General features: G+C 50.5%; 1 pseudogene; it reads right to left on the bottom strand.

Annotated features, from left to right (window-relative positions):
* LOC123142508 (probable LRR receptor-like serine/threonine-protein kinase At1g05700) overlaps positions 1 to 16,726 on the bottom strand; it is a 43,066-nt pseudogene extending 26,340 nt beyond the window's left edge.
* Positions 16,727 to 19,240: the final 2,514 nt, after the last annotated feature.

Below are 19,240 nucleotides of genomic sequence, written 5' to 3'. Positions count from 1 at the left end.
CCAAGAGGGCGACCTTGTGCTCCGGCTGATCCAGCGAACAGCCGGCCAGCACAAGCTCTCGGCCCCTTGGGAAGGCCCCTTCGTCGTCAGCAAGGCACTCGGCAACGACTCCTACTACTTGATCGATGCACAAAAACCAAGAGCACGCAAGAGAGACGACTCCGGCAAGGAGTCGGAGCGACCATGGAACGCAAACCTCCTAAGACGATTTTACAGCTGAAAAGCAGTATGTATCACGCTCCCCTTTTGTATTAAGTACAAACCAACAGGCCCCCCGAACAGTACTCGGGGACTGCCTTTTATTTATCTATGAATGACTAGTGTCATATCCATGAATGTATTATTACATTTTGAATTTTTGTCCGACACCGGGTTCGACTAGTCGGCCCGGGGACTGGCCGTCTTGAGCTATATCGAAAGTTTTTCCTAGTGTCAGAAAAGTAGTGCGCCGGCCACCAAGTCCTCTCTTGTTGAAAGTCGCAGCTCAAAGAACTGACTGTCCGACTAGCAAGAGAGAAGACGGAAAGGATGCCCACACGAAAAATGGCTAAGGAACAACTAACCTATATAGCAAAGAGACGACCTCCAAATATGCCTGCCGGCTGTCAAAGCAGCCGGCTGGCCGGCTTCCTAAAAAACTTAGCTTTTGTCCGGCAGAGCTAAAGTACTTCCCCCTCCCCAATCGGCCAGGCACTCCTCGGCTACAGATTGCAGAGCAACTGTTTGACTGGGGAGGCGGCAACCAAGGGAGGGCGGCAAAGGAAAAAGCAGAAGGACAAAGAGCAAAAGTACAAGGAAAGGCCGAGTGCATAAGTTATATACATAAAAGCCGCCAACAGGCCGGCAACAGACATAAGTTCGAATACACCCAGTGGGTGGAATTGTGCGAATTTAACCAAACATTGTTCTAAAGAGTAACAAGACAGGAAAAGCAAAAAAAATGGCGGACTAGGACACGACATGGAGGCCGAGCTGGACGGTGAAGGCAGCCTCGCCGGCTGAAGGAGTGGCCGCCTAGCGGGTCTCGGCTTGGCCACCACCTACGGCAGGCGACGCACTCGCACGCGACGTGGTGCTGGAGGTGCGGTCAGGCTGAGGCCGGCCGGCTGTTCCACCAGCCGGCTCGGCGTCTTCACTTTCCTCCTCCTCTTCTTCACCCTCATCGCTGGAGTCGATCTCCTCCGCCGAGTCTTCGCCGTACGCCGGGTCCAGCCCGAACCACTCCTCCGGCTGGGCGACTCCATTGTCGTCCACCTCGGGGGCGAAGACGCTGGTGTCGGTGTAGTCGGCGATCGCCGAAGCCCGCCGAATGATGGCCGGCCGCGCCGGCTCCAGCTCCGTGTCGGCTTGCTGCCGCCAGGTAGCCAGCTGGTCCAGGCTCAGGCCGGGATACCAGGCCTTGACGAACTCCAGCGCCCGCCTAGCACCGGAGCGAGCCGCCGACGCCTTCCAAGCCTCGAAGCGGCCGACTGCCACCTCCAGCCAGTCGGCAGTCCGACTGGGGGTGCGAGGGACCACTTGGCCGGGCCAGAGGGCGGCCAAGACCTGTGACCCGGCACGCTGAAGCCGGCGGAGCAGCCGGTGAGCCGGCTGGATGCGAGCCTGGATCGCCAGGAGCTGTTCCTCCAGCGAGCGGCCGGCGGTTGGCGAGATCTCAAAGCCGGCTTGCCTCTTCGCTTGGCGACGGGCCTCGATGGCCTGGTTGGCGGCAGTTGAGTAGCCAGGGAAATACTCTGCGCGAAGAAGAAGAAAGGAAGAGAAGAACACCAAAATCAGAAAGCAAGCCAAAGTGGCAGACGGCAAGAAAGGACGGAGAGGTAGGCGGCTTACCGTCAACCAGATCTTCGATCTGACCGTAGCCAGAGACCAGAGTCTGCCTGGCCTCAGCCCAGCCAGCCGCCTCCGTCTCGAACTCGGCCTGGAGAGTGGCTTCGCGATCCTGCGCAGCCTTCAGCGCCGCCTTGTGGCCTTCCTCCTGGTCGGCCAGCTTCTTAACCAGGCGGTCGCGCTCCTGCACCAAGGCGGCGAGCTCGGCATCCTTGGCACGAAGAGTAGTCTGGGACTCCCCCAGCTGTGCCCTCAGACTGGCGTTGGCCGCTGTAGAGACGGCATAAGAAGAAGAACAGTAAGAAATCGTCAAGGAAGATCCGACCCAACTGCTCAGCAGTCGGCCCGAATCTCGGGGACTACACCCAGTGGGTGCGCTGACGCGCCCCCACATGAGATAAAGATCAAGTCACGTACCTCGAATCTCAGTAAGGTCGGCGGTCTTCTGAGTCAGCTCCCGAGCCTGGGAGTTGAAGGCGGCCGCTCGAAGGTTGTGGTAGTCCTGCAAGATGGACAGAAGACCAAAGTAAGAACAAAAACAGCAAAGGCAAATCCTCCAAGAAGTTCCAAGCCGCCTGCTCAGCAGCCGACTCGGAACTCGGGGACTACACCCAGTGGGTGCGCTGACGCGCCCCCATGGAAGAAATCAAGATCAAGAGGAGAAATCAAGATCAAGAAGAAGCAAGATGGGAATACTAACCCGGATGGTTGCCCGCGTTGCGAGGAATTCGTCGGTGAACTGCCTCAGCGCCGCGGCTTGACTTTGGAGCCGGGTCCGGACGTCTTGTGCAGCCACGTTCACCACGGCTGTCCCTCCGCCTGGCGTCCACCCCGAGGTAGCGCTGGCCGCCTCCGCGTCTCGGGCCGACGAGCTGGAGCCCACGGCCGGCTGTGGCTCCGACGCGGCCTTCTTTGGCTCCGACGCGGCCTTCCCTGCGCGCCGGCTTGGCGGAATCCGGACCGCCACCTCAGCCCTCGCGGCCGGCTCGCCCTCCGCCGACTGTGCAGGCGGCGGATCAGGCCGGCCGCCTTGGGCCGCCTCTTCCCGCCTGGTGGCTGCCGCCCCGCCCCTGGGCTTCTTCGTTCGGCTGCCGAACAAGCCCTGGGCGGCGCGACGCTTCTGACCTCCACCCCGAGCAGGCTGCGCGGCGGAGGAGCCCGCGCCGCGTCCAGATGCCGGCTGGCGGCACGGGACGGCTTCGGCTTCATCCTCGTCCGGCCAGTCATCAAAGGTAGCAGTGAACCCGGAGCCGCCTGCCTCGCCGCCGGCTTGGCCACTGCCCGGCTCGACGTCGTCGTCCATATGGACCGCCCCCAGATCGGGGTCCTCCAGGTCATGTTCGGTCCGATCGCGGACGAAGCGGCGCTCCGTGTCTGACCCGCCGGCCGGCCGAAGAAGAGGACTCTGTCAAAGAACAAGCCGACTAAGTTAGAGTCGGCCCAGAGGAACTCGGCAACGAAGAGAGAAAAAGACACAGGGAGAGCATTACCGTAGGAGGAGGATTAGCTCGGCTGTAGGGCTCCTTGCCGAACTGCCACTCTTCGGTGAGTTTGCAGTTGGCAAGGTAATTCACCATGTAGGCGACCTCATGGCGTGGCATCTCCTTGGTGCACATTCGGCTCGGATCGAGCTGGCCGCTCATCTGACAGATCAGATGAGGCCGGCTCTGGAGCGGAAGGACCCGGCGCGTGACGAACGCAGCCAGAAGATCGGGCCCCGTTAGGCCCTCCGACTGGACCATCACCCGCAGTCGGGCGATGGCGGCGTTTCCAGCCTGCGACAGCGTCACCGCTCGGAAGGACCACTGGGGCAGCCTGCCCGCCGGTGGGCTGGCTACGTAAGCCGGCAGGTTGATGTAGTCGCCCCGTGGAGCGATGTTCCGCACGTAGAAGTATGACTTCTGCCACTTCTTCACCGATTGGATCAGCATGATGACAGGGAAGGGGTTGTCGGCGCCCGACCTCCGCGACGCGATGAAGGCGCCAGTATGAGCCGGCACGCCCTTGCTGCGCGTGCCCAGCTTCGACTAGAAGAACTCCCCCCCAGAGCTCAAGGGTGGGGAGGACACCGAGATAGCCCTCGCACAGGGTGACGAAGGCGGACAGCAGCACCACCGCGTTGGGGGTGAGATGGTGCGGCTGGAGCTGATAGAATTCGAGCCAGGAGCGGAAGAAGGCGCTCACTGGCAGGCCGAAGCCGCGCAAGAAGTGCGAGCGGAAGACCACCCGCTCGCCCTCCTGCGGCTCCGGCCTGATTTCCTTCGCCGGCGCGAGGCGGACCTCCACCTTGTCCGCGCCGGGCAGCCGCCGCGTGTTGCGGAAGAAGTCGACGTGGTCGTCATGGACGTTGGAGCCGTCCCAATCCACGCCAAGCTGCTCTACGGTGGGAGGCATGGCGAGAGCTAGCACGGCGGCGGAGGAGCGTGCGGTGGAAGAGCGCGGCGGCAAGGCGCTGTCGCGGGAACGAGCGAGGGAAGAAGACGGTGGAAGTAGGAGGTGCGTGCGAGGGCCTGCCGCCCTCCACCTCCCCCTACTTATAGCCTCACGAGGCCGAAGAGGCCAGACGTGGGGGGGAGACGTGGGATTAACTGCGCCCACTCCCCCCACGTCTCGCGTTTATTGCGCATAAGTGCGAGCCGAAACTGCCGCACGGAACGTGCGGGCGGTTTCGGGATATAAAGGATCCGTGCCTAGGCCAGGGCGCGGACGTGGCGGGCCCCCTCCCTGCGGCGACGTCCCGTCACGCGCGTGGGCTGGCAGGCTTTTCGGCCACGTGGTTCGCCGACGGCCCGTCGCCGGCCCGCGGCCCGGCGCACGTGCCAGCGAGTTCCCGCCCTCCGACTCCAGAAGATTTCGGCTCAGGCGGCGCGCCTGACCAAGGCCGGCTCCCAGCTGCCGGCTTGTCACAATAGGAAGCTGATCGAGCTTCTCAACCCCCACTCCACCTCGAAGCCCAATCAGCTTCGGGGACTACTGTCGGAGTAAATGGCCACGGGTAGCCAAACCGACTGCCCCTGGTTCTTCAGAAAAATTATCAGGCCTTTGGGCCCTCAAGCTCTCCGAGCATTTGGGCCACCTTCCCCGACCGGCTACCTCTGAAGCCGACTCCCGGAAGGCGACCCAGCCTCAAGCAACCCTTCCCCATGACGACTACGGGGTGGCCGACTCCAAGAAGCCGGCCAAGAAGGACGCCGGCTCCTAGGAGCCGGCCGAGACCACAACCACCAAAGCTGTTCCCACATAACGGCGACACGACGGGGTGTGGCCACAATGCGGCCCACTACCCCCGAAGCCCGAGGCGGGCATGGCTACAGGAGGCCGTACGGGACGGCCGTCTCCCGTGCGGCTCGGCACTGTAGCCATGCTAGCCTCGACGTCACCCACGACAGACTCCTGTACGGCCCACGGGCGGCGGGCCCCTCCAACCAGAGAGAGGCGTGAAGGCGGCCCGGCCTTTCCCAGTCGGCCAAGAGCGTAGCCGGCCTCCAGAAGCCGGCTACTCCCTTCCTCGAAGCAGGAGCCCCATTAAGGAGACAAGATGAGGTAAGGCTACAGTGATAGCCCCCGAAGCGGCCCACTGTAGCCACGCTTACCTCGACAAAGCCCTCGTCATCACAGGCGAGGCTACAGTAAGCAGCCGCCGACAAGACCCTAGGCGGTGGGGCCGGCCTGTCGACCGAAGAGCCGGCAGCCGGCGGGACCCGCCAGTCGGCGGGACCCAGCAGCCGGCGGAGAAGCCGGCGAGCGTAGACACTGACGGCTGGGACCAGAGCCCAGCCGGATTACCATTGTACCCCCGGGGGTAGGCCTATATAAACTCCCCGGAGCACCCATGCAAAGGGTTGGCACCTAAGCATAGTTGGCCTCTGAGCATAGAGTTGCTTTCTTAGCATAGCACACACACCATAGATAGAGAGAAGCAAGAGCTAGCCTTGTTCTTCTTCTCCCTTGATCTCAACAGCTCTAGGAGCGATTGTAGCTACCTTTCATCGATCTAGTGATCATGCGGAGACCCCGCAGAGCAGGACTAGGGGTGTTATCTCCCCGGAGAGCCCCGAACCTGGGTAAGATCCGCCGGCGTGCATGTCTTCGCCTCATCCCGTTTCCAGGCACCGGCGACGTTTTATTGGCTCCCACAATGATAAGCCATCCCTTGGCATATGTCGCACCAACCACCCGACAACGAGCCGTCGCTAGGTGAGGGAATATTCCCGACAATCACGCACGTCGCCCAATCACGTCGCGCATGCACTTTTGCCTCGTACGTGCCGACGACGCGCCCGATCTGATCCGCGTCGGCCGCCGCCGCCCACACTGTCGGTCCCCGCCCGCCAGCGTCGCCCCGCCGTCAACGCCCGTCGTCACCCCGCACTAGTCGACGTCACCACCCGCCGTCAGCGTCCGCCGTCATCCGCAGCTGTCACCGTCAGACGCCGCCGTCAGCCGCTGTGGTCGCCGTCGCCCGCACTAGTCGCCGTCGGGTAGGTATTTCTTTTATTATTTTCATCATAATATAACACATTAGCTGCATGCGACGTCACATAGATATTATTATATGCAGTATGGACATCGATGGTGTGATTGCATGTTCCGTAGAAAAGTGGGTTAGTCTTGTTAATAAATTAACACCAAGTCAGCGATTTACATTTTACAAAACGGGGATGGAGGGCATGTTACGAATACCTTCGGTCAAGATGCGTGATAATTTGCTTGCCCTTATGATTCATGGTTACAATCCTAGTAGTAAAAAAATTCATGGTCCAAGAGGCAGCCGGAAAAAAAGGGTTGATTTCACTGAGGCCTGATGATGTGTTCGCTATATTTGGTTTGAAGAATGAAGGAGTGGATGTTTCTAGTTTTTTGAGTATGGACCAAGGCAAAGCAATAAAAAAATCCATCTAGTTTTGTTAACAAGAAGAATGGTAAAATATTGATTGATGATCTTATTGAGAAGATTGAGAGAAATAAAAACACGGACGATGAATTTGTTCGGATGGCATTTCTCGTCCTGTTAGGGACTATAATTGCACCAGTGTCTGATGAGTACATTCCGAAGAATTATTATGCACTAGTGCAAGATGTCAGGCAGATAAAAAAGTTCAACTGGAACGCATTCACTTTGCGGTTTTGTTTGTCGGAGATTGGTGTGGTCTTGCAGCCCGGCCGTGTTAGGGAATGGCCAGGTGGCAACCTAGCACTTCTGCAGGTATGATTTATTTTTTAAATTGAATATTTGTATTATGTAATAATAGTGTAACAGATGCTAAATGGTAGTTTTTTTGTTTTGCAGTATCTATTGGGAGAAGGTGCAGCCAAGCACCGGTTCGCGGTATGATCCTTTAGCGCTGTTGAGCCCCTTGATGAGGAATTGGACAGAAGCGGCAGCAGAGAAAAGAGACAAGTACGACTTTCAATATGGTCGTGGTGTTGGAATGGTAATACGTTAAATATATATTTTTCATTTAAAGTCTGCAATTAATTATTAATTAAATATGATTGTATGATTCTTATTTATGTTGTAGATCGATGACACCATTACTGAAGAGTACCGATTAAACAAAATTAGAATGGAACATGCTGAAAATAACAAGAAATCCAGTACGAGAAAGTCTAACATTACTGGAAGGAGAACAGGTGTGAGTACATCTGAGGCTTCAGCTACCCAGAACCCTATTATGGATCGGATTTTGACTGAGCTGAAGCACATTCGTAAGGACATGCTTCATATGCCGGAGCTATGCGCACAGGTACAAGTTTTCTTATTTTGCCGTTCACTTTGTTTTTTGATGTGTCACATAACTAATTTTTAATCACAGAGGGTCATAGAGAAATTGAACAAAAGCGCTGTATTCTACAAAGCCGGTGATATTGAAAAAGAAGAAGAGAATGAGTATGGTGAAAATAGTGAAACTAGAAACTATGGTGGAAAACCTCGTAAAGAATTTGTATATAATCCTGACATGGACAATTTCAAAACACCATGAAAAAAGATTGTGCAAGAGGATGATGAAGATGATATTAATGATTCTGAAGAGAAGAGACCTTATTATTGCACACCTGAATATTTTGATAGTTTCAAGGGTGATAAAGAAGATCCTATCGAAGTTCCTGAGGTATCTGATGAGAAATCCGTTACATCTTTAGGAACAGATGAAATCGCATCACGTGTATCCGTAGATTCTATTGGAGAAGATGAGGTACAGGAGGAGGTTGTAGGGAAACGGAAGCGGAAGGTATCAAACCTTATAAAGTCTCCTTATGTGCCAATTATACCGACAAAGCGTGCAAAACGTTCAACAAAAGCAAGTGAGTTTTATCATATTGTTTTCGAGCTGAACTTACTACTTATCATTGACTTATTAACATATTACCGTCATGTATTGCAGAACTATTCGAGAAAGAAGTCTTTCAAGATGAATACGATGTGATTAAAGCTAGTGTTAAGTTTGTTCGTGCTTATGAGCGGTCAGCAAAACATAGAAAGAAGGAAATATTCAATGATGGCATGCGCGAAGGTCTCAGTGCAGAGAGGGCTTGTAAGATTCTTGACCATCAATGGCTAACCGGTGATGTAAGTTATTGTTGTGTTTTCTATTAGCATTCAATGCAAATTGAAATTGTTATACATCATTTAAATTATTTTCAGGTTATCAATGCTTATTCGTCGTATCTGTTGGGAGTTGTTGATGACGATCGTCATATAATGCCGACCTGGCTGGTCAATTGGTTACTTGAATTTAGACCGAACACCGAGCCAGGAAAAAATGACAACGAAGTTGTGGCGAAGAAGAATGGACCCGTGAATAGATGCACCGATGAGTATTTTAAAAAAGATAAGGTAAGTTCAACTGCCTTAATGTATGCATATATGGGATATAAATAATAAGAGAGTATGTGTTGATTACATCATATTTTCGTTGTGATGCAGATTTATATTCCTCTTAATAAGGGAAATACCCACTGGGTTTTGGTCGTCATGCATCGCCCGAAGAAGAGTTCCAGGTTCGTGATTCTTTGATGGGACCCGAAACTTGACAGTGAAATTAGAGACAAAGTTGAGGAGCTGGTACGACATAAATTTTCATGAGCATATTGAAACTATCATTTAGTAACTGAACTATGTTAAATTCTTTCCGTGCTATTATATATATGAACAGAGAAAACAACTTGGATATGACATACGTGATGCGAATGCGAGCGGTGCTGTGAATTATTCGGATGTGTCTACTTGGCCTATCAACACGTATACGATGCCATAACAAGAAGACGGGTGAGTAAATACTTTCATATTATTTTAATATCTTACCTGAAATGCGAACTCACGAAACGTTGTTTGTATGGACCAGCAATTCATGTGGAATATTTGTTCTTCGATGCTTTCAATATTGGAACGGTGAAAAATGGACAAGCCATATATTCAATTGAATTCATTATGTAATACTATTTGGATTGTACTAATATGAAGTTCTAACAGGGGTCAATTGATAAATCGAGGGACTTAATGATTGCGCAGCTTATTTTTTCGGAGAGAAATACGCTCAACGATGTGAAGGACAAAGTTACCCGGCTTGCAAAGAAGAAATAAATGTGGCAAAATTTATGTACTAGAAAATTTTGTAGGCTCAAATAATGTTTACATTTATTTCGACTTTGATATCTTGTGACGAAGAAGACACTACTATTTTGAATATATAAGTCGAGAATGACATTTGGATTATTATTTTGTCTTCATGCCATTGTCTTTAAATTCGAATTATTCATATTCATAGTTCTGCCGTTGTCAAATTGTTTGGATATAACAGTCCATGTTTTCCTGTACTGGTAAATGTTAAAAAAAATGCCCATGTATTCATTACGCACTGTAGTGCCGTCGTTGTTTACTGTTGTTTTTCTGCACTGCCGCCGTCGCTTGTAACACCGACGTTCTTAGTTTTTCTTTAAAAAAAATAGCCCGACAAGTGCGCCGGGCAGTCTGACGTCAGACTTGACCGACGCCACTGTCAAACAGGGCAGCGTCGAACGACGGGTAGCGTAGCGATTTAATCGGAGGCGTTCGACTGCATATGCACCGCCGGGTATATAAGCAGGTCGTCGCGCGCTCCGTCGGGCGAGGTGGGACTAAACCTTTCCTATCGCAGCCGCCGTGCCTGCAGCGACGCGCGCGACCGCGCGGGCCGGCCCAATAACACTGCACAGCCCGCGGAGCGACGACAGCCCAAGTACCACGCGGCGCGACGACGGCCCAAGTACTACGCGGGGCGACGGGAAATGTTTAGTCCCACCTCGCCCGACGGAGCGCGCGACGACCGGCTTATATACACGGCGGCACATAGGCAGTCGAACTCCTCTGATTAACTCGCTCTGCTGCCGCCGTTCGACGCTGCCCTGTGGGACAGTGCCGCCGGCGCACTTGTCGGGCTTTTTTAAAAATAAAAAATAAAAACGACGGGGTTGTAAGCGACGGCGACCGTACAGTGCAGAAAATCAACAGTAAATAGCGACGGCACTACAGTGCATAATGAGCACATCAAAATAAACATAGTAAAAATACTTCTTGCTTTACATAGTCTGTCATCAAACAAATACTTATGTCGGTATCGTAGCAAATAGTCTGACATCAACAAAGTACAATAAGTCCCATATAACATAATGTAACAATTATAAAAGATCACATAGATAGAAGCAATCCATAAAAAACCATCTTCAATCAAAGGGTGAAGCAATCTTCCATAGCAATCCATAAAAAAACTGTCTTGAATCAAAGGGCGAAGCAATCTTTAATACTCCAGAATTCAAGCAAAGTTCCTACATACCAAAACAGTAAGATATGTGTTAATTCACAATAAACAAATAAATTTGGTTTGAACAATAAGATTTACAATAACATACGAAATTCATACTTAGGATTTTGAGGGCACGTGGACTTATAATGACCCGTAAGACCGCACTGTCCACATTGATGTTTGCTTTTCTCATCAAAAGCTTTATGTCGCCCATTTTTAGTGACATCAGGACCATCCTTACCGCGGCCTTTAACATTCTGTTTTGGTGCGCCTTTGGTGTTAACTTTTGCGGGATCACAAACAAGACCATGATCTTGATTAGGCTCAAATGCATCGCCGTTCACAAACTTTACCTCCGCACCAGGCTCATCCTCCTCAGTGTAATCATTATCTATTATGTCCCTCAGAGCCGCCTTCAACTTGTCGAATAAAAATGGTTTATGGCATGCTTTATGAGTTGCTTCGGCAGATAAGATAGTCAACTCGCTATACCTAGCTCTGTCCCCTGCACCTGCCCATCCCCACGCAAACAGATCGCTAATGCGCTTCACGGGAAGTCCACCCCTTGCAACTTGGCTCAACCTCCGCAGTACTAAACACTTAGGTATCTCACGTAAGCGTAGCTGAATCAGAACGTGAAGAATATGTTTGCAAGGGAGTCCTTTGCGATACATGCTTCTGCAACTGCACTTCATGGTTTCTTTGGAGTTACCTGGGGTGTAGTCCACAGTGAATCTGATATCCCTATTTTCCGTCCATGTCAGTATGAATCTGTGAGTGTCTGCTCCTCTCAGTCTCTCAAGGACCTCAAGCTCCCGTGCCTTCTTCATATCTTCCTGTAAGATATAAAAGTTTGCCGCAGTGAACTCATGGGTAGCTGATTTCTCAATATCTTTACACTCGTCCAATACTGGTACTGGGACTGTCTGTGAGTTTGTGTAATCGTCATGCGCCTCGTTCTCACGGAGACGAACTATGCAGTTCTCATAGTGCACAATCATATCAACAATAGTCATACCGGAGTCTAGATGCAAGTGAAGACATGAATTCAGACTCTCACTTCGCTGGTTACTTCGCATACCTAGAAAAAACCCACCAGACAGATATGATGCAGCCCAAAGCCTTTTCTTCTTGTACATCCTACGTACCCATGTCTTTGTTTTCTCCGACTGCCATTTGGCGGTAAACGCTGCCCATCTCTCCTCAAATACTTTTTTTGAAGTGGCATAATAAAGTAGAGACCTGAACTCCTTTAGAGACTTATGATGAAGGTGTTTCTGCATGTTCTTCTCAATATGCCACGAGCAAAGACGATGCCAAACCTCTGAAAGTACCTTTCTGATGGCCTTAATCATAGCTGCATCTCCATCAGTAATTACTGACCTGGGCCTCTTCTGACAGTGAGCCCTCAAAAACGTCTCAAGCAGCCAGACATATGAATCTTCCGTCTCGTCAGACACAAGAGCACAACCGAATACCGTGGTGCAACGGTGGTTGTTCAGACCGACAAAAGGTATAAATGGCATGCCATACCTATTCATTCTGTATGTTCTGTCGAAGACGGTCACATCACCATAGTCAACATAGTCTCGACGTGATTGAGAATCACACCAGAATAGGTTTTTCAACCTTCCTTCATCATTGACGGTGTGCTCAAAGAAGAAATCTGGATCCCTCTCTCTTCTGGTCACCATGATCCCAATGGCAGTGTCTGCATCACCTTGTGCAAGCAACTTCATTTTTTCTCTATAACACATGTTATAAAGCTTCTTCCTCCCAAAACTAGCCTTTGCATATGACCCGTACCTACTGACGAGTTGATCATAAATCATATGTTTCCTGATTCCAGCACCTGCCATAGTTAAGATCTCAGCTTTCTGATATTCTTTTATCTGATTATGAGACCGAAGAAACGTGACTTCATCCGGTCTAGCTAGAACGTGACTGTGATCATCACTGAAACTGCTGACATATCAAACGTCACGCTCTTTATCAAGTTTCAAAGTTATATGCGCATTGCAGAAGCAACGAGTCTCCCCTCTCAGCCTGCGGGTCCTGCCTTCCATTGTACAAAGTTTTGCCTGTCGTTTCCCAGCTCTCTCACACATATACTTTCTCAAGCGCTTAGTTCCCTCATGACCTTTCGAATATTTCAGTGAGTCCTTTCTTACGCTGAAACCACGCTCGAAAGCATACTGGTTATAGAAATTGTAAGCCTCTCCTAGTGACTTGAACGTCTTCCTCATGACCTTCCAATGCATGTCCAATGATTCTTGCTGATATTCATCAAATCCGATGTCGAAATTAAACAGATCATCACCAACATGCTCATCCTTCCCGCTTGTAGCATCTACATCTCCCTGTAAATTAATGCATTAAACCATTTATGTCTGTCAGTTATTATTTTAATATGTAATGTATGTAAGTTTCAAAACTTACTTTGCTGGAGCTGTCATCATGAGATGCATCAACGTGCGATTTGTCACTTTCATCATCCACAATATTCCTCACAAAGTACCCGTCCTCGTCCATCTGCGCACATTGCAAAAAAATACATGTAAGCGCTCATATGGTTATTATGTCATTTCTTCTCTGATTTTTTTAAAAACATACCCGAGTGCACTTTCAGCAAATGAATCATCTATATCCATATCATCATCATCATCGCCATGTCGCTGCATGATGCAAAAAAACATGTAATTGTCTGTGCGGTTTATCATATTTATTGTTCTTATCAACATTGATCACACTTACATTGCCACTATAAGATTCATCCAAACTCATGTAGTTCTCCTCAGCAGGTTCATCAATATTCAGTGACGAGGTTTCGTTGTCCTCGCCGTAATCATCGCCATCATAATCGCCCTCCTCCTCTAACTATACATGTTTAAAAAAAATTCTAAGATCAATCAAACACCGTGTAACATCATCCCTAAAACAATTATTTCATCAAGCACAACGATGTCTCAAACCAACCTCTTGCACGGCGGCGAGGATTTAAGCCGGATCCATTTTCTCCGATGACGAACGTGATGACGGCGTGACGTTGCTGGCCGGCGGAGGCAGGTGTCGACGGCGTGAGGACGATGGATGGTCGTAGCAGGCGTAGTGCGCGGAGGGAGGCGGCGACGTAGATCACGGGTGGGCGGCCATCTGGGCGGCGGGAATGGAACGCGGCGGCAACGGCGCCGGGGCACGCGCGGCGGCCTGTTTGGGCGGCGACCCGGGCGACGGCGACTTCGTGCAGACGGGGGCCGACGTGGAGACGGCGTGGATGCGTTAGGGTTCAGGGTTTCGACGGCGGGCGTCGGCAGCTACCGTGTCTTTTTTTTCTCTCTCCAATAACTGTCGACGCCAACGTGGAGACGTGCGGGCGTACGGCGGCGACGTACGGCGACGGGTGCGGGTACGCGGGCGGGCGTACGTACAGCGACGGGTGCGGCATACGCGGACGGGCGTACGACGTCGCGCGCGGACGTACGGCGTCGGGTGGGTATTCCTATACCTAATATGAAATGACCATACTATCCATTATACGTTTTAGGGGGAGGGTTTGTACTGAAGCACTCCCCGTATAATTTTACCTTTTTAGAGTCGTTTTTTGGTTAAAAAAAACCTAAGGGATTATTCTTACATTTGGATATGGAGATAATAGATACCAAAGTTAACATGATTCAGAAGTACTTACAGTAGCACGAGAGAGGGTAGTTGTGAAAGACCATCAGGAATTGATCCAGTCAAGTTATTATGTGACAAATCCCCAACACATATGGCAGCATACGTAATAGTGAGCTGTACTGCCAAAATTCATTTTGAAAATGGATTAAAAAAAAGTACTTACAGGTACTGGATAGCTTTGAGATTGGCAAAGTATGATGATATATCACCACTCAAACCGCCAAATGACATGTTTCTGTAGAAATGCACAGTAGTTCAGACAGCACATTTTATGCTCAACTCTCATTGTGTGACAGATTAACCCCTTACGCCTGCCAGAAAACATATTCAGACTTACACGCTTGTGATTCTCTGAGGTCTGGAGATGGGATAGCTGCAGTTCAGCCCATCCCACACTAGGTTCTTTGGGGCGCATGGGTCACCCACCCAGTTCTTGATCAACTGGTACTTAGCCTTGATTGCAGTGATGGCAGATACTATATTTTCAGTAACACAAGGGGGAAAAACAGCGCAAGTTAGTCAGCCCATGTGCATCTATGTATATTAAGAAAATTCCAGAGTCAGTATTCACCATCCTGAGCGTCGGTCCCAACCCCGGCGGTGGAAATAGGGGTGAAAAGCTCTGCGGGGTTGATGAATGGCGGTAGTATTGTGGAGTTGATCTCCATGATCGGTCGCAGTGTCGTGGCGTTGGTGGTTCCTAGTATGACGAGGTTCTCCTTGGGGCTGACGAACGGGACGGGTCGTCCGGTAGTCCTGGAGACGACGGTGGTGACAAGGTAATCAAAGTCGCCTATGAGCCACGAAGGAGAGGAGTTGGGCCGGTTGAGGCTGATGAGGAACAGACGCCGCTCCTGCTTGCTGTCCACGGTCTCCAGCTCCGCCAAATAGAAGACAGGCAGGAGCCTGCAATGGGTACGTGTATTTTGGTTAGACAAGGAAGTATTGTTGATCTGGTTACAAACTATACTAGCTAGGAGTACTTTCTTTTATGATTTTTTCGGTCTCCAATGCAAAGATTTTGAGTAAAAATTGATGTCACATTGGTTTCCACTTTTAGTTTCAGAAATATTTCAGCGACAGCCTTAATCACCGATATTCGGTGAATTTCAGTAATTTTGGTTTTCATTTCGGCCAAAAGCTGAGACATTCACTTGAATTGAACCAAATATTAGAATTTTTAAAAAATATTTGAATTCTTGTGTACTATTGAAAAAATTGTTGAAATATTTTGACCGAAAGGTAAATATTTTAATGTGTACAGAAATTCAGTGGATTTCATCAAAAACCCATTGAAAGTGAAACCATATGTGCTGTTAAAAAAGTATGAAAGAATTTCATAAAATTTATGATTTTTTCGTCAAAAAGGCTGTAAAGTTTTGCATAATCAATCGAGTACTGTACGTACCCAGGCATGGGATAGACGTGGTTGGGCTCGGCGTCCCAGGGGAACCACATGACGTTCCTGGTGGTGTTGCTCGGCCGGACGGCAGTCTGCATCACCACCGAGGGCACGTCGTAGAGCGGCTTGCGATCCTCCACCTCCATGGCCACCCTGGACGACGTCAAGATGGTAGTCCACTGGTCCTCCGGGTTGGTGTACGGGGTCCACGCACGGTCGTACGTGTCGTTCGGGTACCTGATCAGATCGGCGGCGCCGAAGTTGTGCCGGCCGAGGAGCACCAGCCCCTGCGTCGCGTTCGCCTGCGGGTACAGCGTGTCCTTGAGCGGCCTCAGCTCCAGCGACGAGATGAAGGGCGTCCCGGACCGCGTGTTCACCAGGCAGACCTGCACGGAGTCGTCCGGGACGACGGCGATGACCTCCGCGACGTGCACCGCGTCGGGCCTCGAGATGTTCACCGTCTTCCAGAAGTTGACGCCGAGGTAGAGGTCGAAGATGGGGGGCTTGTTGAGACCGTCGTAGTCGCCGTACATGAAGGTGGCCCGGACCAGGTACTTGGACGTCCCCGCCACGAAGGACGGGAGCGTGTAGCAGCCGCGCCGCCCCGGTGGCCCGGGGAAGCTGCGGAGGCTGAGCACCTGCCGGTGGCTTCTCCAGTGGGACTGGTCGATGTACTCGGCCGAGACGTTGTAGTTGGAGCCGGCGTCGATGAGGCCGGCGTCCGAGGTGTAGGCCAGCTCGGTGGCATCGTCCACGTAGCTGCTCTGCTCCGAGAGGCCGCAGTCGATGCTGATGACATCTGAGAGCATGGACATGATGCTTGAGCCTTTGCCTGCCTGCATGCGAGTTGAATTAGCATAACGTACGAGATGTTGGAGCTCAATACCAGTGCTGTCGGGCGCGCTCTGGCAACGAACACGAGGGACGCCTCCGGCCACGCAGAGCAGGAGCAGCAACCACGGGGCCGCCATTGCTCTCGGCGATGATCGCTCCAGTTCACGGCGACAACGTGCAGGTGCAGAGAGCCAGAGATGCTACAACCTGTGCAGCCAGCGCTTAGAGGGGCTAGCTAACTTGGACAAAAGGTACATGTTCGGCGACATATAAGTAGAGCCTTCACCCAGAGTCATGCAATGCAGCCAAAGGCGCTTGGGATGAGCGGTTAGCCATCTCAAGATCAAAGAGTCATGCAACCAAGATACTTGCACGTACATGTGATAAACCTTATCATTTGACACGCAGCTATATATCTATTCACCTCAAGTCAACTGCAAGGCAACGAGCTCATCCAATAGCTAGCTTGCAGGTACACCTCCAGATTATTGGCGTCAAGGTCAACGTTGCGCAAGAACAGAACAGTAAGCAGATTGGTCCATGATTAGCGGGGTATAGAGTAGAGAAACACGTAATGTAATGCTCAAGACAAACCGGCCAACCAGGGCAGCCAGCCACCCTGGCTTAGGTTGACTCGTTGCTGGGCCAACTAGCCGTTCATCACACCGTACCAGGTATACTCTATTTCCTCCCAACCAAAGCAACTCATGAAGCACACAAGTCTAAAAATAATTATCTATGTCTGTTTCTCTCTGGAGGGCGGTGACCAACTGCGGCCGCGGTAGCGGAGATCAACAGCGGCAATAGTGGTGGTGTGGCGGAGGCAGTTTTGTGACGCGGACTGGTTACTCGGTTGCCCGGCACCGGCAGTGGATCTGGATTCCGGCGGCATGGCGGGTCTTTACTGACCTTGTACGAGGAGTCCCCTGGCTTTTGATGGCTTGAGCTGGCCATCTTCTGTCAGCACGAGGTGCTTCGGTCATATCTTGCTGTGTGAACTATGCGTGATTTATGATGTTGTTGCTGTTGAATATCTGTCCAACTATCTTAACTGATGTGTTGTCGTTGGCCATATCTTGCTGCTGATTCTGGGCTATTGATCATGTTTTTTTTAGGGGAGCTATTGATGATGTGTTGTTGTTGGTCTTAAATCATGTGGGATGTTTCTGTGAAGTGCTCTGTGATCAAGTTTTGGTCATTTTCTAAACTCATATAAACCTGCCATGTTCTGATACAGTCTTGCAATTTAATCTGTTGTTATAAGACCACACTGATGCATTGTCATTTAAAGTACCAAAATAAAGAAAACATACAGTAAAACAAATCACAAGACCAAGCTGATGCTTCTCATTTCCTTTGCAAAATGTGGACAACATCAAAGGTTCACCACCAAGAACCACTCACAGCAAATTCTACTCAACTTCAGCAACCAAACACATTAAAATCTCACTGCCTACAGCATCACCTAATATGCATTCTTCGAAGGAAATAAATATGCCACAATGCATATGCCAACAATCATAAAAATGCGCATGTTTCCATCAGCTTCGCTCTAGCCCAACATGTAGTTCCTCGATAGCACGTCCAACACGATCTGGAGGAGGAGGGTCAACCCAAACAACCAATTCACATTCATCAGGAAGCCGCAACATCAATAATCTCATCAAAAATGCAATCTTGGCAACAATGTAAGGCAAAACAGAGAAAATCTATGTGAATTACATCATGTGGGCAACCAAGGAAACATCTCCCGGTGCTTGCTCCTCCCCAGGCCACACAACGAGCGGGAATGAGCCCGTGGCCCGGGCACCGTTGTTTGGAACGCATCTCAAGCCTGCAAAAGCTTGGATCCGACATGTACAACTCGGAGAAGAACCGCACTATCCCGATGTGGCACCCCGGCTCAGAGAAACCGGAACGCCCCGTATTCCAGCCAAGAGATCGAGGAGAAGTCTCTGGAATACGACATTGCTTGACATAGAACAAATCATCTCTTATTACAAGAATAAATATAAAGGTCTGATGTTACAAAGGTCCACATCAGCACGACGACACTACGCCTGCGATACTATACTTGCTCTATGCTAGCAGCAGAACAACTCGAAGCAGCGAAAATCTTCTAGCAGCGGAACAACGACGAAGGTGGTGAACTCCACTCCGCAGGGACTCTGGCTGGGACACGATCTAGCTCGCACGAACGGAAACCACGACAAGCAATCAAGCAATCACGGCATCACATGCAATCTGACATGACACGCCAGGTCAGTACATTGAATGTACTTGCAAGCTCACAACAACCAAAAGCATCAAGGCAAGACAACAACATAGCATTAAGCAGGTTAATTAAATTAACATCTACCATGATAAGACAACAACTACGAAGCATGATATGAAACTACTACAATACTGATAAACCAACATCTCATTCCCAACAACAATCTCATTCTTGGCTAACCGGCCAAGCAATATACCATCTCGACCACCTCGTGATCAACATATCCACACGGTCACCTCGTGACCACATCACAAACTGAATGATCATCCTCAAGATCATCTCAACATCATCATCAACATCCTGCCAAACTATTACTGTTCACATACATCATATAAATCAACTATAAGTCATTCCGTCACGAGAGTGTTGATCAAACGGTGTGACCTAGTACGGACGCGGCTATCGATAGCTTAAACACACACTCTGCAGAGGTAGCGCACT

This window comes from Triticum aestivum, chromosome 6D (genome assembly GCF_018294505.1).
Source record: "Triticum aestivum cultivar Chinese Spring chromosome 6D, IWGSC CS RefSeq v2.1, whole genome shotgun sequence".
NCBI lineage: Eukaryota > Viridiplantae > Streptophyta > Magnoliopsida > Poales > Poaceae > Triticum > Triticum aestivum.
Note: the sequence above shows the minus strand (reverse complement) of the source record. Positions and strands in the feature narration are given on the sequence as shown.